The 23,580-nt window shown below is 37.3% G+C and overlaps 1 protein-coding gene across 4 annotated transcripts in view; it reads left to right on the top strand.

Annotated features, from left to right (window-relative positions):
- The first annotated feature begins 1,231 nt into the window (after window positions 1-1,231).
- Window positions 1,232-23,580, top strand: part of LOC105477400 (5-hydroxytryptamine receptor 1F) — a 206,194-nt gene continuing 183,845 nt past the window's right edge. For 2 of the 4 annotated variants that reach the window (XM_011733862.2, XM_071092566.1), the window contains exon 1: window positions 1,696-2,085. The gene's annotated coding sequence lies outside the window, so the exon portion shown is untranslated. Of the gene's footprint in view, window positions 1,657-1,695; window positions 2,086-23,580 lie in introns of those variants that run through there. The other 2 variants (XM_011733868.3, XM_011733865.3) reach the window with 2 other exon arrangements.

Here is a 23,580-nt window from a genome sequence, read left to right as displayed (position 1 = left end):
TATCTTCCAGAGAAATTACTGTGTCCTATTATGAAAGTTATAAATCAGGACTTCCTCTGAAATTATTTTCACTGTCCTCTGCTAAGAGTAGCCATAAACACACTGTCATATATTTCTAAGGGACAAACACAAGAACTGGGCAAGTCACGGGATAGGAAATTGAGGCTAAAGAATTATGTGAGAGAATTAAAACATAAAATAAATGCTAATGATAATCTGACATCATTACCCATACTTCTGCTAACATTTCTGAGTACTAAGTGCCAAGCATTATGTTTAGTGTTTGATATACGCTAGCTTATTTAAATATATGACACCAGAAGAATATCATGGATGACTTCACCAATGGATGGAAGGTGGGCTGGAAAGCACAGGCTTGGTCTATAAGAAAGGCTCATCTAGCTAAGATCAACTTAGAGTTGGGAAATGGGAGAACAGAAAAGACCTCTCGTTAACAGTAGCTCTTTTCTGGGAATATGAATCTAAGACAATCAATCTCAGAGTAAAACTCAGTCTTGGGAAGGTGCATCTGCGGACTACATAGGCGGTGCTCTGTCCAAAAAAAAAAAAAAAAAAAATCTGTCCCATCTTTCTCAGCATTGGAGACCTGCTCCAGTGGTGAAAAATTGCCACTTTCCAAGAAGCATTCAAGTTTCTAAGGTCTTTTAAAGCAGGTTTGGGGAATTCCTGGCAGGCTAACTGGAATCTTTTCAGGCTACCAAACATTAGTCGAAAAAGATTTAAGGCCAGAAACGGAAAAGTTCACATATTCTCTCCGGGTCAAAGCACTACAAGCATATGCTAAAGCATCTCCTGGATAAACCATCAGAGATGCCTGAGAATAAAATTGTGAATAAATCCTGACCCTATTCTCTTGCCTATCTTCCTTCTCATGCTCCAACACCACTTCTTTTTCAGAAAGTGCCTTCTTTATGAAATTGTGGGTAAATTAATTCCTGGGCCCACTCAAGGGCTGTTCACGATCCCACTTCCAAAGCCCGCTACCTATAATTCCCGTTTTGCTTTCTTTATCTGACCTCTCTCATTGTTAGCCACCCAGCTGGATAAAAAGAGTCACTGGGAAGAAGACGCAAAGATGAAAAAATATGAGGCAAAAATCATTTTATTTTAAATGTTTTCGGAAAAGTGATTCACGTCATTTTCAGATGCCATGAACAGATAATCTCCAAGGTACCACTCAAGTTAAAGAGACGGGACTCTTTTTCTCCCCCGCCCTTTTCCACGCATCAGTGAAAGGGGAGGGAGAAGACGGAGGAGCGAAGAGGCAGGGAGGCGAAAAAGTGACAGAAGCAAGAGAGAAAGGGAGAGAGGGGTGTTGAAGGAAGGAAGCGAGGAAGGCAAGAAGAGAGGGGTGCTAGGCGTGCTGGAGAGCCTCGGACCTCCGCTTGCCCGCAGGCGCACGGGACCCGCAAGGGCGGCGCAAGACTTCCCCCGCGCGCAGTCACCGCCGTGGCCCCGAAAGCTGGCGACAGGCGCCGCTGTCCTCCCGCCCCGTGGGGTCGCCCCTGCCCTCCCGCGCCCCGGGGCTGGGGGCGCCACCTTGCCAGCTCCGACTGCTGCAGGGAGCGCTGGGGGTGAGTGTGCGGAACAGCGCTGAGCCCGGGAGTGCGCATCACGCCCGCAGCTGGCGCGCAGGTGGGGAAGGGGCGTGGGGACATGGGGAGTGGGAGGCTGGACAGCGCCTGCTCTCCGCGGAAACGCTGGGAAGCCGGCGCCAAGTCCTTTCCCACACTACTTTGATCCAACAGCGCAGGAATTCAAGAACTGCCCTTTCCTCTTTCTGCCCACAACCCCTGCTCCCTGGGGGCGAAGTTTCGTGGTGCTAGGCGGAGACAGTGGTCAAGGCTGGGAGGGAGGGAGGGGTCTGACCCGGGCCCAAGGGCGAGGGGTGGCAGTCCAAGCCTGCGAGATCCCACTGAGGGCGCAGGCTCCCGGCGCTCCTACCTCGGGGAGCCGCTGGGGTGGAGAGAGACCGGGCACGGGCCAGAATCCAGCAGTAGAAAGAGGGGAGAGTCTTCGAATCCATCTCTCGGTGGGATCTTGGGAGGATTCACGTGGGGGACGGTAAGATAAATGTGAGGAGCTGGAAGAAGCCGTAGATCGGAAATCGCTTGCAGTTTTCCAACTTAATTTCCCGCGGGTACGAACCATTGAGGTAAAAGGGTCGGAGAGAGCTTCCACCTCGCAGCTGCAGCTTGCCTGGCTGCCGCAGGTCTGACTCAAGGTAGGGTTGTCGGCGCCTTCCTGTTTGGAGGGATGATCAAGAAAAAGAGAAAGAGGAATTCGAGAGGCCGGCAGAATGAGGGTTCATCCTCAGGGTTCCTGCCCCTAAAGGGGCTGGGAGACCTCAGGGATGAGGAGAAAAAAATGCAAACGGAGATGGGCATTTGGGGAGATTCCAATGCTGGATTTGATGTTGAGGTTATTTCAGTTTGCATGAAAGAGGTGGCCACTGATGGGGCCCTGGATAAGAGAGCCTTTCCCAAGGACAGGCACTTTGGAAGAAGCCCTACGGAATAGATTTTGTTTTTCCTGCATGTTAATTACTTCCCAGGCACCTTGACGATGGTAATATAGTTAAGATGATTTGTTAGGTGAATATTTAAGATGACATCAGCAGGTGGCATTAACTTCTCCCCCATCTTCTGGAACAGATATATAATTATTGCAATTTGATTAAATTTTAGTAGATGTGCTATGCCAAAAAAAAAGAAAAAAAGAGAGAGAGAGAGAAAACAGGAAAACAGTACAAATTTTAAAATGGGTTTCGCTCTAGTTCCGTTTACATACAAGTCTTTGAAATTTGATTTGATGATCAACAGTCTAATGATGCTTACGTTTGGTGTGCCCCATTTGTCTGTGTGTTTCTTGCGAGAGGTGGAATGGACTCTGGGCTACCTTCCGCTGATAAAGTGAGGGTATCCACAGCAGAAGCAAATCTGAGGAAGACTCTGCCATCGCCTGTGGGCTTACAGTCTCTTCCTCTTCCTCCTCTCCATTTTCCCCTCCCAAAACTCATAAACAGGTCCAAGCATCACCACTTCGTGCCCTCCCTAAGGAAAGAGTCGTTCTTGCTTCCCCCCCAACCCCGTTCTAATCTTTGTTTCAAAGTCAGTCTTGAGAATGAAAGTATTTATTCACTGTTTGCCATCAAAAGGGGTTTTCTAAGCTTTGGGAGAGGTGGTTCAATGAAGGAACAAACTCGGATGTTTCTAGAATAAATTTTACACTTGCCTAATATTAACTTAGGAGTTCCTGTGAAAATAACTTATTTTACTAATTTTTAATCCAAGGAAGTTCAGTGTATTTTTCCACACATCTTTCAGTTAGTATGAATCATTTATTCACGTTTCATCCACGTAGGCTTATTACAGAGCTAATGAGCTTAAGTTATATTAAGGGGTTGTTCCCTTTCAACAACATACAAATAACTTATTTGTTGGAATGAGGACTTTAAAGAATAATGCACTTTCTGCCATTTTTGCCTCATTAGCCAAATTTTATTATATAAATGGGTGGGATTGAGCAACAGCACATTTGTAAAGTCAATTTGTTCACTTTTTAAAAATGATTGTTTTACTTAACTAGTTATATTAAGGTTTTATTGTTCTTATAAAGACTACTATAAAGCTGTTAATTAAAATTATACACATACTTTGCTTAGAAAATATTTTGTTTTTATTTAAAGTTGGGTGCATATTTTTCCAAAGACTTTCAAAATTATAACTGATTCTTTTTTTTGAGATGGAGTCTCTCTGTGTCACCAGTCTGGAGTGCAGTTGTGCAATCTCAGCTCATTGCAACCTCTGACTCCCTGGTTCAAGTGATTCTCCTGCCTCAGCCTCCTGAGTAGCTGGGATTACAGGCATGTGCCACCACGCCCAGCTGATTTGTATTTTTAGTAGAGACGGGGTTTCACCACGTTGGCCAGGATGGTCTCGATCTTCTGACCTTGTGATCTGCCCGCCTTGGCCTCCCAAAGTGTTGGAATTACAGGCGTGAGCCACAGCGCCTGGCCAACTTACTTCTTAATCCGAAATAAAAGGAGTGATAGTTTAAATTTTCTTATCTAGCAAATGTGGTCTTTTTTTAATTTGATTAACTTTTACTGGAATCATTTTAAGGATGTTTGAAGGGCACTCTCTGGTACATTAGTAATAACTGGATAATGTAAAACAACATGGACATAGCGATATTTGCAAAACCATGGCAGGATTCTCTTTCTTTTCCTATATGAAAGATGGATGGGATGCTGTTTGAGGCAGGGTAAACAAGATGCTGTGTGTTGCCTTCTGGTTGTTAGCTGAAAGCACTATTAATCTTTTAATGGCCAGGTCCAGAAACCCCTAGGGAAACATATGTAGTGATCCAACCTAGAACCACAGTTCCTGTGCCCTGGAAGTGGAAACTTTGCTTTTCCATTCCCTCAGCTTTAAATTAGAGAAGAAATACTAATTTCTGATCTAAAAGTGAAGAACCCTTGAAGTGCAGTAGGAAAACTCAAAATTGACATCTGAAACAGACATGATCCTTCCACTTGAAAAGGAACAAAAGGGACATATTTTAGAGCCTAGAAATGAACATAAATAGGCAAAAATTACATCAGTGAGTATGTAAAAGGGGAAACTCTATGAATTTCATAATCTTTCCAATTTCTTTGTGTTATGTCCTTCTCTCAGAAGTAATATGTGTCCATTTAACCTAGGGTACAGAGTTCCTGTTTTCTTCTATGTACAGTGGGAAGATGTGAAAGCATTTCAGCAGGAAACTGTTTCACCAATGACTTCTTGCTATTCTGTGGAGAGTTTCTGTTGGAAGACAAGAGGGGAAGGAAGAAGGCTGTCAGACAGTCACTAGTGTTTGCCAGCCTAGTCTTTAACCAGGATGTATTGTAGAGATGGTGAGAAGTGTGTGAATTCTGGATGTATTTGGAGGCAAAGGTGACAAGACTTGATGATAGATTAGATATGGTTGGTGTTGGAAGGAAAGGAATTGAGGCTCATGTCTAGATTTATGACCAGAGCAACAGGAAAAAAATGCAGTTGTCACCAACTGATAAAAGAAGACTAAGGAACAGTTACATTTTGAGCCGCTTACTAGATATCCAGGTGCAGGCATAACAGGGGTAGATGGGACAGAGCTCAAGGAAAAAGCCAGAGTTGGAGATAAGAATGTGTGAGTCATCATTATATAAATGGCATTTAAAAGAATGGGATTTTATGAAATAATTTCAGGGAAGAATGTATTTAAAGGATCAAGCTGAGAAAAGAGTTCTAGAGCAGTCCAAAATATGGATATTGAAGAGGGTAGGAGCCATAAAAGGAAACTGAGAAGGAGCAGTTAGTGGAATAGGGAAAAATCCAGAAGGGTGTGATATTATGGAAGCCAAAAGAAGAATTTTTTTTTTAAAGAAAAAAGGAAGTGATGATCAGCTGTGTCCAATGTTGCTAAAGTACAAAATTATGTAAAGGGAAAGAATTATCTTGGAATTTTACATTACCTTCATAAAAGCTATTTCAGTCAAAATGGTAGTGACAAGATTGATCTTTAAGAGTTGAACATAGATTGGTGACCTAGTGATTCCAGTTCTAGGAATTTATCTTACAGATATGTCTGCACTTAAGTAAAATAATAATAGATGTTCACAGTTACTCTTTGCAGTTTTGTATATAAGCAAACAATTGAAAACAACATAAATACGTATACATAGAACACAAGCCAAATAATCTATATATAGTAGTCCCTCCTTATTCAGTTTCACTTTCCCTAGTTTCAGCTACTGGCAGTCAACTGCAGTCTAAAAATATTAAATGGAAAATCTCAGACATACAAAAATCATGTTGTAAATTGCATGTCATTCTGAGTATTGTTCTAATTGTTCTTTGTTATTAGTTATTGTTGGTAATCTCTTACTGTGCCTAATTGATGAATTAAAGTTTACCATAGGTATGTATGGATAGGGAAAAACATAGTGTATATATAGAGAGTTTGGAGTTATTCATGGTTTCAGGCATTCACTGGGTGGGGCGAGGGGGGCGTGGGCCTATGCCTAATAGATAACTAGGAACAACTGTATATATATTCAATGGAATACTGTCCAGGTGTTAAAATTATTAGGTAGCTTTCCATATGTTAAAATTAAAAGATCTGCAAAGTCTGCTAAGTTAGCAGAAAAAGTTGCAATGCAGTATGTTTGAAATACTTTCATTTATTACAGAACGAAGAAAAATGAGCCTTTATGTGAAAATATATTTTAAAAACAGTAGATAATAGTAGTTTTCTACAAGGAGGGAAACTGGATGGTAGGGTAAAATGATAGAAGGAAGATAAACTCTATTTTTATATACTTTAATACCTTTGAATCATGTGCACATAGATTAGCTATTCAAAACCCTAAATAAAACTTCACACATGAATCTGAAAAAAAAAATGTAGTTTAAAATATAAAAGAAAATAAAGAATGGGTTATAAGGAAATGAATACTATGTATAACATAACTCTGAAAAAGTTTCAAAAAGAAGATTAAAAGTAGCTGGAGTGGGCCTTGGATACTTGTTTTTAAAATGGGAGTTATTAATGTCAGAAGTAAACCAATGAGGATAAACTACACAGAAGGCAAAGCTGACGGGGGCACAAAAAGGACTACTGTGGGAGCAAATCCTTTAATAAGTGGTAGGGGATGGCATGCCTGGTGCTAGTAAGAGAGGGAACTAGCAGGATGAGGAACAGGGACAGTGCCATTTCCCAGAAACTCCCAGATTTGGATCTGTCCTTTGGCCAGCATCCTACATTCCTAAAGCTAAGTGTGCTTGGGACAGTTGTATGAACGATTGCAGTTGATGGCATCATAAAGTCTCAGGTCTTGTTGTTCAGATCGTCAACCTCTCATCAAATCTTTCTTACCATTGGTTGCCACTCCCTCCAGTTTCCCACATGCTCCAAACTAACACTGTCTCTGCCCCCTCTCCCTTCAGTCTCAGGACAGTCCTTTACTGGGACTTCAGAGGTTCTCAGGAATGAATCTCCCTCACCAGTTCCAACTCCTGTATGTCTATCTGCTAAGCTCCTCTGCTTCCCTCCAGGTCTACTGCCATGCTGACCACCCTCTCTGCTCTGGGTCCCACAACTGCCCCCACTCCAATCTGAATTTTGCTTCATAAACAATTCTTTTAACCACCTGCAACTTGAGCCTCTTCTGTATTTCATGACTTTGTTATTTAAAGGTATTAAGATTATATCACTCCCATCCATAAAAACAGCAAAGCTGTCATGACCCTGAGCCCCCACCGCCATAGCTAGAGTCCCATTTGATCTTTGCTCAGCTATCTTCTCTTAAAAAAAAAAAAAAAAAAAAAAAAGCTAATTTTTATTTCCTGTCACCAGCTCCTCCACTTCCATTAACTCCTCTCCCATCACAGGACGGATTCCACTCCCACCAAGCCATGAAACTACTTTGGCAACAGTCACTATATTATTAAATCAGAAGCTACTGATCCCTGAAACCTCAGCTCACTGAACGACTCAGGAACACTGGACAGAGCTAACCATTAATCATTCATGCCTTATTTTTCCTGAGGCTCAGAGATACTTGTCTTTCCTGTGAAATCTCTAACAGCACTCTCTCGGTCCCCTTACTGTATCTTTGATTTTTACTTCTCCATTCGTTTGGGGATCCTTTTCCATTGCCCATTCTTAGCTCTCTTGTTCATTCACTTCCATTTTACGTTTTGGTCAAAGATCCCTTTGAGAGTCTCAAAACAAAAACAGGAAAAAATGAAAATAAAAACAAACTATGTCATTTCTCCCCAAGGGAAAAATGCACATAGATACAAATATTTGCAGATAATTTTAGACAATTAGCAGACCACTGAAGCCCATCAGTGAGAGCTGGGAATCTTTCCTAGACTTTCTTATACAAAAATTTCATCAGTTACTGTAATTTCAGCAATTCCAAATGAGATGATGAATCCTAGTTTGTCCAAATGTGAAGGTGACTCTCAGTTCTAGCATTACCCACTAATAGTCCCCTTTTGCGTATCCAAGTCCTTATACATACTGCCTTCATGATTTTTTTCAGACCCGCACGCAACACTATTTCTTCTTTATATCATTTCTTTAAATTGAATCATATTTTAAAATATCAATAAAAATAAAATTCTTATCAATATTGTTAATGGAAAATGGATACTACTCCAAACATATAAGATGAAATGATAAAAAGAATCTAGCAAACAACATAGTGATACTATGAAATTTTAATTAGGTATTTATTGTCAGCTAAAAGACTTGAGCCTGAGGCTAACATTCTCTTGAAGTAAAAAGTAGATGAGCAAAAGTTAAGAACAAATTTCCACCAAGTTAGAAGTCTTCGAAGTGGTTAATCCAAAGGGAAAGGAAATTGAAAGGAGAATAAAACCGTCACTATCTGATACAACATTATGTAATTCCATGAGCTTGTACAAGTAGTCCACTGAGTAGCATCAGTAGGATACATCCCAGTATTGGGGTAAATTCCCCTCTCTTCTGCATGTCCAGCCCAATCCTCCCTATTAAACTAAAAGCCCTTAAGATGGCGACATGGACAGATGGATGACCTCTATGCTCAGTTAACAGGTTCATAATTAAACTCATCTTTCTCCCCTAAATGTTTAAGCCTCATATAGTCCATACTCTATTAGAGAGACTCTCCCAAATTTCTTTTTTAAAGTTTTCCTCCAGACTCAACTGGATGCAGTCAGTCTACTGTTAGATGGGTGTCTCGAATATACTATACTTTCCTGATCATTCATTACTTATTTAGTCAATATGCTTAGCCTAGACTCTTTTAATACCTTCCAAACTCATCTCCCTGAATCTAACCTTGCCCTCATTATTCATTTTCCCCATACTGCCACCAAATTAATTTTAGGGATTAGTTCTGTCTCATGCTTAAAATCCTTTAGTGGCTCCTCATGTCATTCTGGAAACAAGCCAAGCCCTGTAGCTCATCCTTCCAAGTCCTTCTTCCTCTGAATTCCTGCTCCAACTTTACTTCCAGCCACTCTTCCTTGCCAGCCCACTAGCTATGCTCAGCAATAGGGAACTACTCACACTTCTCTGACAAAGGTTTTCCTTTCTTCTCTCAGCTCTGAATATCCTTCCTTCCACCTGGCAAATTCTTAGTCATTTGCCGAAATTTACATGGATTTGTTTTCCTTCCCAGACTTCTTCCTTTGCTAAAAAGTAATTCACTCCTCTAAACTAGCTGTGAACCTTTTGTAAATATCCATAGTGCATTCACCATGCTATTTGTATTTTATTAATTTACATATCTGTTCTCTCCAGTTAGGCTAGTGAGTACCTGGAAGGCAGAAATGGAGTCGTTTCTGTCTCTGTATCTTACAGACTGAATGAACTGTAGTGCTCAGCACAAACAGTATCAAAGGGAAACTTCTGTGACTCCCCTGTTGCCTAAGTTAAGAGCAACTGTAAACAAGCCATGTTATGTAACACTTTACAACTACCGTTGAGTAGGAGTGATTTTCTAGAAATCATCTCAAAAAATTGTCTTTCTCTGTTCATTGGTGACTCTGTCTATGGCATTTCTCTCTTTCAAACTTTTTCATAAAAAGACAAAATAAAACCCCAGAGAAGCTTCCTAATGTAATCTTCTGTACCTACAGTCTTTAAGACAGATGGCTGTTTCTCTTATATAACAAAATATCAAGAAATGAAAAGTATATAGCCTCACTCAATAACCCACTTTAAACTGCCTTTATTTTTTGTATACAATATAAATTTACATTACTATAGTTATTTCTATTCCTTTTTTGGAAATGATTATGGGGTTACATTTTCCTTATATCAAACTTTCATCTATTTCAAAACAATGTCAACCAATATTGAACAAAAATATCTGAGTTAAATCTGGAGTTATTAATAAGCACTCATCTTTTGCAGAGGCTTACCTTTCTAGCTTATCTAGGATTCAAAGGTCTTTGGCGCTAATTTAGCTTCAATCTTTCTTTTTCTTTTTGTGTTATCTCCTCATCTTATACCTTATAGTATATCAGTGTAGTAGCATACTTATAGTGAAAAATTAGTGGAGTAAAATCTTGTTTGTGTGAACCCAGAAAATCTGAAATAGGTCTCAATTAATTTAGAAAGTTGGTTTTGCCAAGGTTGAGGGTGTGCCTGTGACACAGCCTCAGGAAGTTCTGACGACATGTGCCCAAGCTGGTCAGGGCACCACTTGGTTTTACACATTTTAGGGAGACATGAGGCATCAGTCAATATATGTAAGAAGTACGTTGATTCAGTCTGGAAAGGCGGGACATCTTGAAGCAAGGGAAGGAAGACTAGTGGGGAGGGACCTTCCAGATCACAGATAGGTGAGACACACACAGTTGCATTCCTTTGAGTTTCTGATTAGCCTTTTCAAAGGAGGCTGTCTCAGTGAGCAGAGGGATAACTTTGTATAGAATGGGAGGCAGGTTTGCCCTAAGCAGCTTGCAGCTTGAGTTTTCCTTAGTGATTTTGGGGATCCAAGATATTTTCCTTTCGTATTGGAGATAGATAGTTTATAGAAGTAAAAAGCAGTATATACATTAAACTAGTCGAGATTATATCCAAATACCTAGACATGAAAAGTCCTTATTTTATAATTATGTTTTGATCCTTTAATAGTTTGTTTTTAAGTCATTTGTGATATTTAGGAAAATATATAAAGCATGGCTTTGTTTTCTTTCTTTCTTTCTTTCTTTCTTTCTTTCTTTCTTTCTTTCTTTCTTTCTTTCTTTCTCTTTCTTTCTCTCTCTCTCTTTCTTTCTTTCTTTCTTTCTTTTTCTTTCCTTCCTTCCTTCTTTCCTTTTCTTTCTTTATTTTTCTTTCTTTCCCTTGCTCCCTCCCTCCCTCCCTCCCTTGCTCCCTCCCTCCCTCCCTCCCTTGCTCCCTCCCTCCCTCCCTTCTTCTTTCCTTCCTTCCTTTCCTCCCTCCCTTGCTCCCTCCCTCCCTCCCTTCTTCTTTCTTTCCTTCCTTCCCTCCTTCCTTCCTTGCTTCTTTCCTCTTTCTCTCATTCTTCTTTTTTTTTTGAGACATGGTCTTGTTTTGTCATCCAGGCTAGAGTGCAGTAGTAGCATGATCACAGCTCACTGCAACCTTGAAATTTGGGGGCCAAGTGATCTGCCCACCTCAACCTCCAAAGCAGCTAGAACTACAGGCCCACACCACCATGCGAGGCTAATTTTTCCATTTTCCTTGTGCAGACAGTATGTCATGATATTGCCTAGGCTAGTCTTAAATTCCTGACTTCAAGCAGTCCTCCTGCCTCGGCCCACCCAAACTGCTGGGATTACAGGCATGAGCCATCGCTCCTGGCTTGATTTTTTTCTGATTATCATAGGAAGCACAGTTCCTGACCATTGTATTAATAGCTAAGTAACATCAGAAAAAGACAAATTTGGCACATGCTTACAAGCAAGGGGAGATCAGTTTTATGGTACATGTAAAAGTAAATAGGTTAGTTGCATATTTTCATGCCTTTTTATTAAATAATGTTTGAAATAATAAGTCGCAGATTTGGAAAGTGCCCATTGCAACATTCTGTTTATGTTTCATCAAGTGCAGCTACCACAAGACAGCACTAATAATTCAAGGCATCTTTTGGCAGTTTTTTAGAATCTTGGCAGCTGCTTGACAAGCCAAGGAGGACCCTTCAATCTTAGTAATTCTGGTTGAAATAAAAGCAATGGAGCTGTCTATTCTTACCTTTCATAAATAAAGTCTAGATTGTATGATTTGGAGCCTTTCTGTTTTGAGAAAAGGAACCAGGATTTCAAATGCTCCAAAATCCATTTTCTCTCAAATTCATCTGTGAATTTTCCTTTCCCCTCTCTCTCCTGATTAAGTTCACTCAGTCACCATCAATTTTAGAAGATATCAGAAGAGAAAAAATATTATTTATCTTAGTCATAATCCTGGAAAGGGCCTTCAAGTGTATGGATTAAAATCCTTACAAACTTCATTTTTGTCTTAAAGAAGTTTACCAAGATTTAGCTCAATTCTATGCAAACTTCCTTTCTATATATATATTCCCGATTTACCCTCTCACTAAAAGCAGGTGCAATGTCTCATTGAACATCATTGCTATCCTCAGGATCTAAGGGGGGAAATTCTGTCCAGATTGAGGCACTTTTTAAAAAGTATATGAAAGCCAGTATTTTATTGAGGATTTTTGCATTGATGTTCATCAGGGATATTGGTCTAAAATTCTCTTTTTTTGTTGTGTCTCTGCCAGGCTTTGGTATCAGATGATGCTGGCCTCATAAAATGAGCTAGGGAGGATTCCCTCTTTTTCTGTTGATTGGAATAGTTTCAGAAGGAATGATACCAGCTCCTTCTTGTACCTCTGGTAGAATTCGGCTGTGAATCCGTCTGGTCCTGGACTTTTTTTTGGTTTGTAGGCTATTAATTATTGCCTCAATTTTAGAGCCTGTTATTGGGCTATTCAGGGATTCAACTTCTTCCTGGTTTAGTCTTGGGAGAGTGTAAGTGTCCAGGAAATTATCCATTTCTTCTAGATTTTCTAGTTTATTTGCATAGAGGTGTTTACAGTATTCTCTGTGAGAACACTTGGACACAGGAAGGGGAACATCACACACCGAGGCCTGTCGTGGGGTGGGGGCAGGGGGATGGGATAGCATTAGGAGATATACCTAATGTAAATGACGAGTTAATGGGTGCAGCACACCAACATGTCACATGTATACATATGTAACAAACCTGCACATTGTGCACATGTACCCTAGAACTTAAAGTATGATAAAAGAAAAAAAAAAGTTATATCCCAAGTTTCTCAGGTCATGGTTAAAATTAATGAAAAAAAAAAAGTATATGAAAGCATCATACTATTGTGAAATTGTAAGTAGACAATTTCACTTCTGCAGTGATATTCAGAAAGGTTATGGTAAAACCAGTGTCATATATGGGAACATTACTCAGAATAAGCATCTAATTTGACATAAGATACAAAATATGTACAATTCGTGTTACAGTAGGGAAGTGCTTTCTGAGTGAATGAATTCTAAAGCATATAAAAGTCAGATCAGATCTTCCAAAATGAAAAGTAGAAGGAATTCTTCTGCCTAGTATACAAACAATTGAGTAGGTAGAAGAATAATATAGAACTATATATAATTCCATGAGTACAATCATGGTAACTTGAGAATAAACTGATTATTTTTACGGTTTCATTTAGATATTTTATTACATGTTATTTTCAAGGGTGGACAAGAAGGATTATCCCCATTTTACAGAAGAGGGAAGTGATTCCCAGAGATGGTTTGTTTTATAGCCAAGAGCAGATAAATGGTGAAACTGGGCACACAAATCCACATTACAACTCAGTCCTATCATTTTCCAGCTATATATTTTGTTGCTCTTTGACCCTAAGTTACTAGACAAAAAACTGTATTCTCCTTGGATTTCATTTATGTGTTTTATCTTTTTATTATTTGTCAGGTTTAAAATAATAATGAATTGCAATATTTACACTTAAAACTAAAAAGTATTTTGTTTCTCATTTCTCACCGTGCAGGTGTTTCTGATATATAAAAATGTGATTTTATTTTAATAACATTTTCTTCATTGTTGAAAACATGCATATATTTATGAAACTTTTTAAATAATAAAATAAAAGCAAGGCTTGGTGGTGCATGCCTGTGGTCCCAGCTATTCGGGAGGCTGAAATGTGAGTAATGCTTGAGCCCAGGTGTTGGGGCAGCCTGGGAAACACAGCAAGACCTCATTGCTCAAAAAAGAAAAAAAATTCTCTAAAATTTTACAACAACATTCTCAAAAAACAATTGAGTATTATTGAGTGGTATATCTTAGCTTTATAAAAAATTTTGCTGAGTTGATAGCCAAAATTATATATCTCAATTCTTGATTTTAGTATATTTCCCATTTGATTATCTAGAAAGTTGAATATCAGTATTTTTCTTATTTTTGTTGTTACCTGAATTCCTCCTTTTTGAGTTATCTGGCAGTGCTTTTTGCTCATATTACTATAGAAGTATTTGTTTTTCCAAAGCTTTGTCTGTTGTATGCTGCAAATTTTCTCCTCCGTTGATGTCTTTGAACTTGTTTCATGGAAATTATTGATGATAAGTAATTTTAAATTTTATGTAGTTTAACATTTCAACTTTTTTACTTTGGTTTGGTTTCAGTTTTCTAAAACCAACAGTAAGCTTGCAACTTTCCATCTAAAGATCTGTTGGGCATTTCTTTATATCTTCTGATTTTTATTACCTTATTTATTTTAATTTAGACTTTTGATGAAGCTGAAATTCATTTTTATGTATCATGTGTGATAAGTTGTTATCATAATCTTTTTTTCTAGAGTCAACACTAATGCCATATCTTTGAAAGTCATTCTATCCCAACTGTTATGAAACATTAATTTTACCATCTACTGGGTGTTTCTGTTTAACATGATGAGTTCTATTTAATTGCTCCCTTATTTGATTGTTGCAGCAGGAATATATTACTTTTAGTTATTGTAAATTTTATAATATATTAACAACTTGTAGAGCAAGGATTTTTTTTACCACTCTTCTCCAAAATTTTCTTTATTCTCTTCTGTTTGTTCCTCCTTAGTGAGCATGGGCAATTTTGTGAGATAGCAAAAAAGCTAAGGTATTTATTAGAATAGCAGTTTGAGTATAGATGAATGTGAAATGACTGACTGGATTTCTCACAGGGAAATACATTGTCTCTCAATTAATTTAGATGTTTCATGTTTGTCAATAAAGTTTTATAATTGACTTCCTGTGAGTTCCACACATTTCTTATTCGGGTTTTTCCTGTGTGTTTCATATCATTTTTTATTTTAAAATTGATGTATAGTATTTTACATATATAGAGAGTACATATAATATTTTGTTGCATGGATAAAATGTGTAATGATCAAGTCAGGCTATTTAGAGTATCTATCAGCTTGGGTATTTATCACTTCCATGTGTTGGGAACATTTCAAATTCTTCTAGCTACTTTGAAATATGAATTAGGGAAAATAGCTAATGCACGCTGGGCTTAATACCTAGGTGATGGGTTGATAAATGCAGCAAACCACTATGGCACACATTTACCTGTGTAACAAATCTGCACCTCCTGCATGTGTACCCTGGAACTTAAAAAAATAAAATAAAATAAAAACAGATGTGCTGTACACTGTTGCTAACTATAGTTACCATATTCTGCTATCAGACATTAGAACTTATGCCTTCTAACTAACTGCATGTTTGTACTCATTAACCAAACACTTTTCTTTGCCTCATTTACACGCACATTCATTTCTTTTACGAGATCAACTACTTTTAGCTCACACATATGAGTAAGAACGTATGAAATTTGTCTCTGTGTCTGGCTTATTTCTCTTAACATAATGACCACCATCTTCATCTATATGATTGCAAATGACATGATTTCATTCTTTTTTATTGGAAAATAGTATTCCATTGTGTATGTATCCCACATTTTCTTTTTCTGTTCATCCACTGATGGACAATTAGGTTGATTCCGTATCTTTGCTATTATGAATAATGCTGCAATAAACATTTAAGTACAGGTATGCTTTGATATACTAATTGCTTTTCCTTTGAATACATATCTGGTAGTAGAGTTGCTGGATTATATTTTTAGTTTTTTGAGAAATCTCCATACTGTTTTCCATAGTGGCTGTACAATTTATATTCCCATCAATGTGTATAAAAGTTCTGTTTCTCTGTTTCCTTATGAGCACCTGTAATTTTTTGTCTTTTTAAAAATAGCCATTTTAACCTGGGTAAAATGATAACTCACTGTGGTTATGATTTACATTTTCCTTGTCCTTTGCCCACTTTTTAATGGAATTATTTGTTTTATTTTTTCTGTTGAGTTCATCATATATTCTAGATATTAGTCCCTCGTCAGATGAAGAGTTTGGAAATATTTTCTCCCATTCATCAGGTTGTCTCTTCACTCTGCTGATTAATGCTTTGCTGTGAAGAAGATTTTTAGTTTAATATAGTCCAATTTTGTTTCTCTTGTCAATGCTTTTGAGGACTTAGCCATAATCTCTTCCTAAACCAATGTCCTGAAGTGCTTTGCCTGTTTTCTTCTAGGAGCTTAATTGTTTTGAATCTTACATTTAAGTCTTTTTTTAAAACTTTTTTTTTACTTTTTTTTGTTATAATTTAAGTTCTAGGGTACATGTGCATAATGTGGTTTGTTACATATGTATACATGTGCTGTGTTGGTTTGCTGTGCCCATTAACTCATTTACATTAGGTATTTCTCCTAATGCTATCCCTCACCAATCCCCCTACCCCATGACAGGCCCTGGTGCGTGATGTTCCCTGCCCTGTGTCCAAGTGATCTCATTTTTCAATTCCCACCTATGAGTGAGAACATGTGGTGTTTGCTTTTCTGTCCTTGTGATAGTTTGCTCAGAATGATGGTTTCCAGCTTCATTCATGTCCTTGTAAAGGACATGAACTCATCCTTTATATGGCTGCATAGTATTCCATGGTGTATATGTGCCACATTTTCTTAAGCCAGTTCTATCATTGATGGACATTTGGGTTGGTTCCAAGTCTTTGTTATTGTGAATAGTGCCGCAATAAACATACGTGTGCATGTGTCTTTATAGTAGCATGATTTATAATCCTTTGGGTATATCCCCAGTAATGGGATGTCTGGGTCAAATGGTATTTCTAGTTCTAGATCCTTGAAGAATCACCACACTATCTTCCACAATGGTTGAACTAGTTTACAATCCCACCAACAGTGTAAAAGCGTTTCTATTTCTCCACATGCTCTCCAGCACCTGTTGCTTCCTGACTTTTTAATGATCGCCATTCTAACTGTTGTGAGATGGTATCTCATTGTGGTTTTGATTTGCATTTCTCTGATGACCAGTGCTGATGAGCATTTTTTCATGTGTTTCTTGGCTGCATAGATGTCTTCTTTTGAAAAGTGTCTGTTCGTATGCTTTGCCCACTTTTTGGTGGGTTGTTTGATTTTTTTCTTGTAAATTTGTTTAAGTTATTTGTAGATTCTGGATATTAGCCCTTTGTCAGATGGGTAGATTGCAAAAATTTTCTCCCATTCTATAGGTTGCCTGTTCACTCTGATGGTAGTTTATTTCACTGTGCGGAAGCTCTTTAGTTTAATTAGATCCCATTTGTTTATTTTGGCTTTTGTTGCCATTGCTTTTGGTGTTTTAGTCATGAAGTCCTTGCCCATGCCTATGTCCTGAATGGTATTGCCTAGGTTTTCTTCTAGGGTTTTTATGGTTTTAGGTCTAATCTTTAAGTCTTTAATCCACTTTGAGTTGATTTTGGATATGGTGAGAGAGATTAATTTAGTTTCACTTTCTACATTCAGTTTTCCTAGACCATTTATTGAAGAGACTCTTTCCTCAATGTATGTTCTTGGAACCCTTGACAAAAATCAGTTGGCTGTAAATATGTAGACTTATTTCTGGGTTCTGTATTCTATTCCATTGGTCTCTGTGTCTGTTTTAGTACTATGCTATCTTAGTTACCATAGCCTTGTAATATATTGAGTTCAAGTAGTGTGGTATCTCCAGCTTTGTTCTTTTCACTCAGGATTGCTTTGGCTATTTGGGCTCTTTTAGGTTCCACACAAATTTTATGAATTTTTTTCTATTTCTCTAAAAAATCTCATGGGTATTTTGTTAGAGATTGCATTGAATCTGTAGATCACAAGGGGCAGTATGATCATTTAAAGGATATTTACTCTACTGATCCATGAGCATGGACTATCTTTCCTTTTGTGTCCCCTTTAATTTATTTCAACAGTGTTTTGCAGTATTCCTTTTAGAAATCTTCCATTTCCTTGGTTACATTTATTCCTAGGTATTTTTTATTTTTGTAGCTATTGTAAATGGGATTGCCTTCTTGATTTATTTATTAGTACGTTAATTAGCATATAGAAATGATTCCAATTTTTATACACTGATTTCGTATTCTGCAACTTTATTGAATTTATCAGGTCTAAGAGTTTTTGATTGAATCTTTAGGTTTTTTTATATATAAGATCGTATCATCAGCAAAGAGGGACAATTTGATTTCTTTTCCAGTTTGATTGCCTTTTCTTTCTTTCTCTTGCCTGATGGCTCTTGCTAGGACTTCCAGTAATATACTAAATAGGAGTGGTGAAAATTGTCAGCCTTGTGTCTTGTTCTGGTTATTAGGGGAAAGGCTTTCAGTCTTTCTTCAGTCAGCATGGTATTACCTGGGGTTTGTTATGTTTGACCTTTATTATGCTGAAGTATGTTCCTTCTATGCCTAGTTTGTTGAAAAATTTTTCCATGAAGATATGATGAATTTTATTAAATGCTTCTTCCATGTCTATTGAGATCATCATATGTTTTTTGTACTTCAGTCTGTTGATGTGATGTATCATGTTTATTAATTTGCATGCATCAAACCATTCTTGCTTCCCTGGGATAAATCCCATTTGATTGTGGTATATTATTTTTTTATGTGCTGTTGGATTTGGTTTGCTAGCATTTTGTTGAGAATTTCTGTATCTATGTTTATCAGTATATTGGCCAGTAGTTTTCCTTTGTTGTGCCCTTGTCTGGTTTTGGTATCAGGATAATGCTGGCATCATAGAATAAGTTAGGTAGAATTTTCTCCTCTCCAATTTTTTGGAATAGTTTGAGGAGAATTGGAGTTAGTTCTTCTCTGATAGTTTGATAGAATTTGGCAGTGAAACCATTAGGACCTGTACTTCTGTTGTTGGGAGACTGTTTATTACTAATTAAATCTTATTGTTATTGATCTGTTCACATTTTTAATTTCTTCCTGATTCAATCTTGTTCAGTTGTATGAGTCCAGGAATTTATTTCCTCTAGATTTTCTAATTTTTTAATGTATAATTGTTCATAATAGTGTCTGATGATCCTTTGCATATCTGTGATATCAGTTGTAATGTCTTTTTTTCATATCTGATTTTGCTTGGGCCTTCTTTCTTTTATTTCCTGGTTAATCTATCAAGTGGTTTATTTATTTTGATTATCTTTCAAGACACAAACTTTTCATTTCATTTATCCTTTGCATTTTTTCATTTGCCTCTACTTTATTTAGTTCTGCTCTGATCTTTATTAGTTCTTTCCTTCACTTATTAGGGATTTGGTTTGTTCTTGCATTTCTAGCTCCTTAAAGTGCATCTTTAAATTGTCTATTTGAAATCTTTCTACTTTTTTATGTGGGCATTTATTCTATCAGCTTTCTTCTTAGCACTGCTTTTGCCGTATCCCATAGATTTTGATATGTTGTGTTTGAATTTTTGTTTGTTTCTAGAATTGTTTTGATTTCCACTGTAATTTCTTCCTTGACCCAGTGGTTGTTCAGGAGCAAGTTATTTAATTTGTATAGTTTACAAAGTTGCTCTTTTTATTGATTTCTAGTTTTATTGTAGTCTGAGAAAATATTTTGTGTAATTTCTATTTTTAAAAGTTCGTTGAGACTTGTTTTGGGTCCTAACATATTATTACATTTTCTTTTGATTTCGGCTAGTTTACAGAAAAGTCATATATTTTTATTCATTTACCTTTTATCTATTTAATTTGCTTAATTCTTATTAATATGAATAGATTTTTATTTGATTTTCTTGGCTATTTAAACCAGTCAATATATCATCACATAGAAAATGGGGTTAAAAATAATAGACAATATTTTGAATGTAAAACTTTTAACTCAGCAATATTTTTTCTGCTTCATGTACTAAATAATAGCATATAATTATATTTAGAGAGCTAGCCCATTTTAAGTATTATAAATCACTCTCAATCGTGCAAACCAAATAGTGTGTCCTTCAATTAAGGGTCCTTCTTTGACTCAAAAAGTTATTTTTAAGAAGCTATTTCAAACATGCATATTTGGAGTTTTAAGTATTTTCAGTTGATGCACAGTTTTAATATTACATTTTGGCTAGAAAATGTAGTTAGCATGATTTCTAATTGACATGCTTAACTAAGCTTTTCTTTTTTGATTTATATGCATTTAATTTGTAATAAGTACCACTGTACATTTGACAAACAGCAAATTACATACTGGATACTACACTGATAACACAGCATTGTATTCAGCATTCCATATTCTTATGTTATTGTATATGATTGCTAGAAATGCACTGAAGTCTCCTTCTATAATAATATTTGTCTATCTTCCACTGGACTTAACCATCTTATGCTTATTTGTATGCTATGGTGTTCGATTTGGGGGCACTTAAAAATACATGATTGTCCGATATTTCTATGAGAAATTTACTTTATTTTATTACATTCATCTTGTCTAATGTTAGCCTTATTATTTTTCCTTTAAGTCTGCCTAAAGTTTGTGGGCCTGAGTCATTTTATTGAATTTTTCTTAAAAGCAAAATATTGTTAAAGTTTTTTACCCAATCTGGATACACAATCTGGTTATGTTTTTCCTTTCAGTAGATGAACTCACATTATTTTTTAATTAGCTACCATAAATATCAGGTTCCATTTTACCTGATCAAACAAGTTTCAGTGTTTTATTTTTTCTTTTGTCATTTCTTTCTCTTTTGTCATTGTCTCTTTTTATGGATGAATAATTTCTTCATTTATTTCTTCTTTTGGAAAAAATACATGTTTAGTCAATTTTAACTTATAGCCAAATGGAGTTTATATGGATTCTACTAGAAACTGATATAGGTCATGCTTTGAATTCCTTAGCATTTTCAGATCTTATAGCCTGACAGGAAATGGAAGGAAAAAACAGTCCCAAAAGAAACTTCTTTCATCGGAAACGTCGTTGTTCATTCCATTTGATGTTGCTGTCTTTACTATAATAAACTTTAGCAGTGCCTCATTTTACGCTTGACCAAACCACACATTTCTGGATGTAGGCATTTTTCCCAAGGTCCCAAGCAGACAGTGGGCATAGAAATGACTTCCATTTCTCCCCATACTTTCTTTTGATGCCATTCTTTGACCCATTCACTCAGGGTGTGGAAGATTGAATCAGCCAGCATTATCTTTATCTACCTTCTAGACAGCTTTTTTGAAGGTGAAATTTAATATTGTTATATTTCCATCCTCTGTGGCTTCCATCAAACTGAATCACACTATTTCAATGGAAATTCCTGAAACTTTGACCAGGAAGATATTGGTATCACTAGTCATTTTCTAAAAATGGCTCTGTTGTTTCCTCTTTTACTGGTTTATAAAGTATTTCAATCTGAACTCAGGTAGATGAGGAAGTACATGCAATCTTGAAAATATGTATGTTCCCCAACTTGTGACTTTGACACAGTTTATATTTCATGTGAAGAAGAAATCACAGTTACTTTGCACAGGAGTTAATTTTAAGAAGCATTTGACTAGTATGTGTATATACTGACATGGAACTCATCTGAGATAGATCTTCTATCAGCTCTTACAAGCTTAGAATATTAAAACTTCCTCTTGCTATTCCCCAGATAACTTGACTTTGTTTTTATGTGCCAATAGGCCATATAGTAGGTACTAGAAAGTAATCCTGATTTCAGATAACTTATTAATTTGTTTTTTCCCTTAGTTCAGAAATGTTCCTCATTTCATACTTCTTGGATTATCATATATTAAATACTTAAAATTATATATGAACCATAGTGGCAAAATTGGAGATTATCCAGTACTCTGGCTCACTGGTTTCTCTGAATGATTTACCATAGATCTACCCTTGCAGTTCATTTACTTCCAGGTTATTCAATGGAATTCTATTTTAATAAAAAAAAAAAAAGCCTCCCTACAGACAAACACTCAAACTACTTCAATGTGATAGTTCTTGGCAGGACTGCACATTGAAACTGCAATTTTAAAAAAGAACAAAGGAGATCTAGGAGTAAATAGGGAAAAATTGAAATTACTGGGCTTTTTTAAAATAATGGGATGTCTTTGAAACATAAAGGACATGACAATGATTTCTCAAATGTCAACAGATGAAACAGTCCTGAATTGTATATAATAGCAAAAGAAAAGTGTTAATATTAAAATTATGAAAAGATGTATTCCAAATGAAAGTGTTTTGACTAGTGGTGTTCTGGGAAATGTTTAAAAACAAAGCTTGGGGAGAAAGAGGAAAAGCCCTGATTCATGAAGTTTGCCAATTTCCATAGTGTAAATATTCCCAATATGATCAATTTCAAGCTCTCAGCATGAAGTCACTGAACACAGAGTCAGAAAGAAATGCGCCCAGTGATTCTCATGAGCCAGTGAAAGTAATCTCCAAATGATATGGTGTGGCTTTGTGCCCCTACTCAAATCTCATCTTGAATTGTAATCCCCATGTGTTGAGAGAGGGAAGTGTTTGGATCATGGGGGTAGTTTCCCCCATGTTTTCTCATGATAGTGAGTGAGTTCTGATGAGATCTGATGGTTTTATAAGTGTTTGATAGTTTGTCTTTCATATACACTCTCACCTGCCACCATGTAAGAAATGCTTGCTTCCTCTCCTGCTGTGATTTTACATTTCCTGAGGCCTCCCCAGCCATGCAGAACTGTGAGTCAATTAAACCTATAAATTACTCAGTCGTGGGCAGTCTTTTATAGCAATGTGAAAATGGACTAACATAGTTAATTAGTACAAAGAGTGGGGTACTGCTATAAAGATACAGAAAACGTGGAAGCAACTTTGGAACTCGGTAATGGGCAGAGGTTGGTAGAGTTTGGAGGGCTCAGAAGACAGGAAGATGTGGGAAAATTTGGATCTTCCTAGGATTATTTAATGGTTTTGACCAAAATGCTGATAGTGATATGGACCATGAAGTCCAGGCTGAGGTGGTCTCAGGTGGAGATGAGGAACTTCTTGGGAAGTGGAGCAAAGGCCACTCTCTATGCCTTAGCAAAGGGACTGGTGGAATTTTGCCCCTGCCCTACGGATCTGTGGAACTTTGAACCTGAGAGAGATGATCTGAAATAGGAACTTAGGTTTTAAAGGGAAGCAGAGCATAAACGTTTGGAAAATTTGCAGCCTGGTGATGCAATAGAAAAGAAAAACTCATTTTATGAGAATAAATTCAACCTGCTGCAGAAATTTGCATAAGTAATGAGAAGCTGAATGTTAATCACCAAGACAATGGGGAAAATATCTCCAGGGCATGTCAGAGATCTTGGTGGCAGCCCCTACAATCACAGGCCCAGAGACCTAGGAGGGAAAAATGGTTTCTTGGGCCTGGTCCAGGGCCACTCTGCTCTTTGCAGACTCAGGACTTGGTGCCCTGTGTCCCAGCTGCTCCAGCTCCAGCTGTGGCTAAAAGGGACCAAAGTACAGCTTAGGCAGTTGCTTCAGAGGGTGCAAGCCCCAAGCCTTGGTGGCTTCTACGTGGTATTGGGCCTGCATGTGCACAAAAGTCAAGAATTGAGGTTTGGGAATCTCCACCTACATTTCAGACAATGTATAGCAATGCCTGGTTGTCCAGGCAGAAGTCTGCTGCAGGGGTAGGGCCCTCATGGAGAAACTTTGCTAGGGCAATGTGGAAGGGAAATGTGGGGTCAGAGCCCCC

The sequence above is a fragment of the Macaca nemestrina genome, chromosome 2 (assembly GCF_043159975.1).
Source record: "Macaca nemestrina isolate mMacNem1 chromosome 2, mMacNem.hap1, whole genome shotgun sequence".
Lineage (NCBI taxonomy): Eukaryota > Metazoa > Chordata > Mammalia > Primates > Cercopithecidae > Macaca > Macaca nemestrina.
This window is presented reverse-complemented; position numbering and strand designations above follow the sequence as displayed.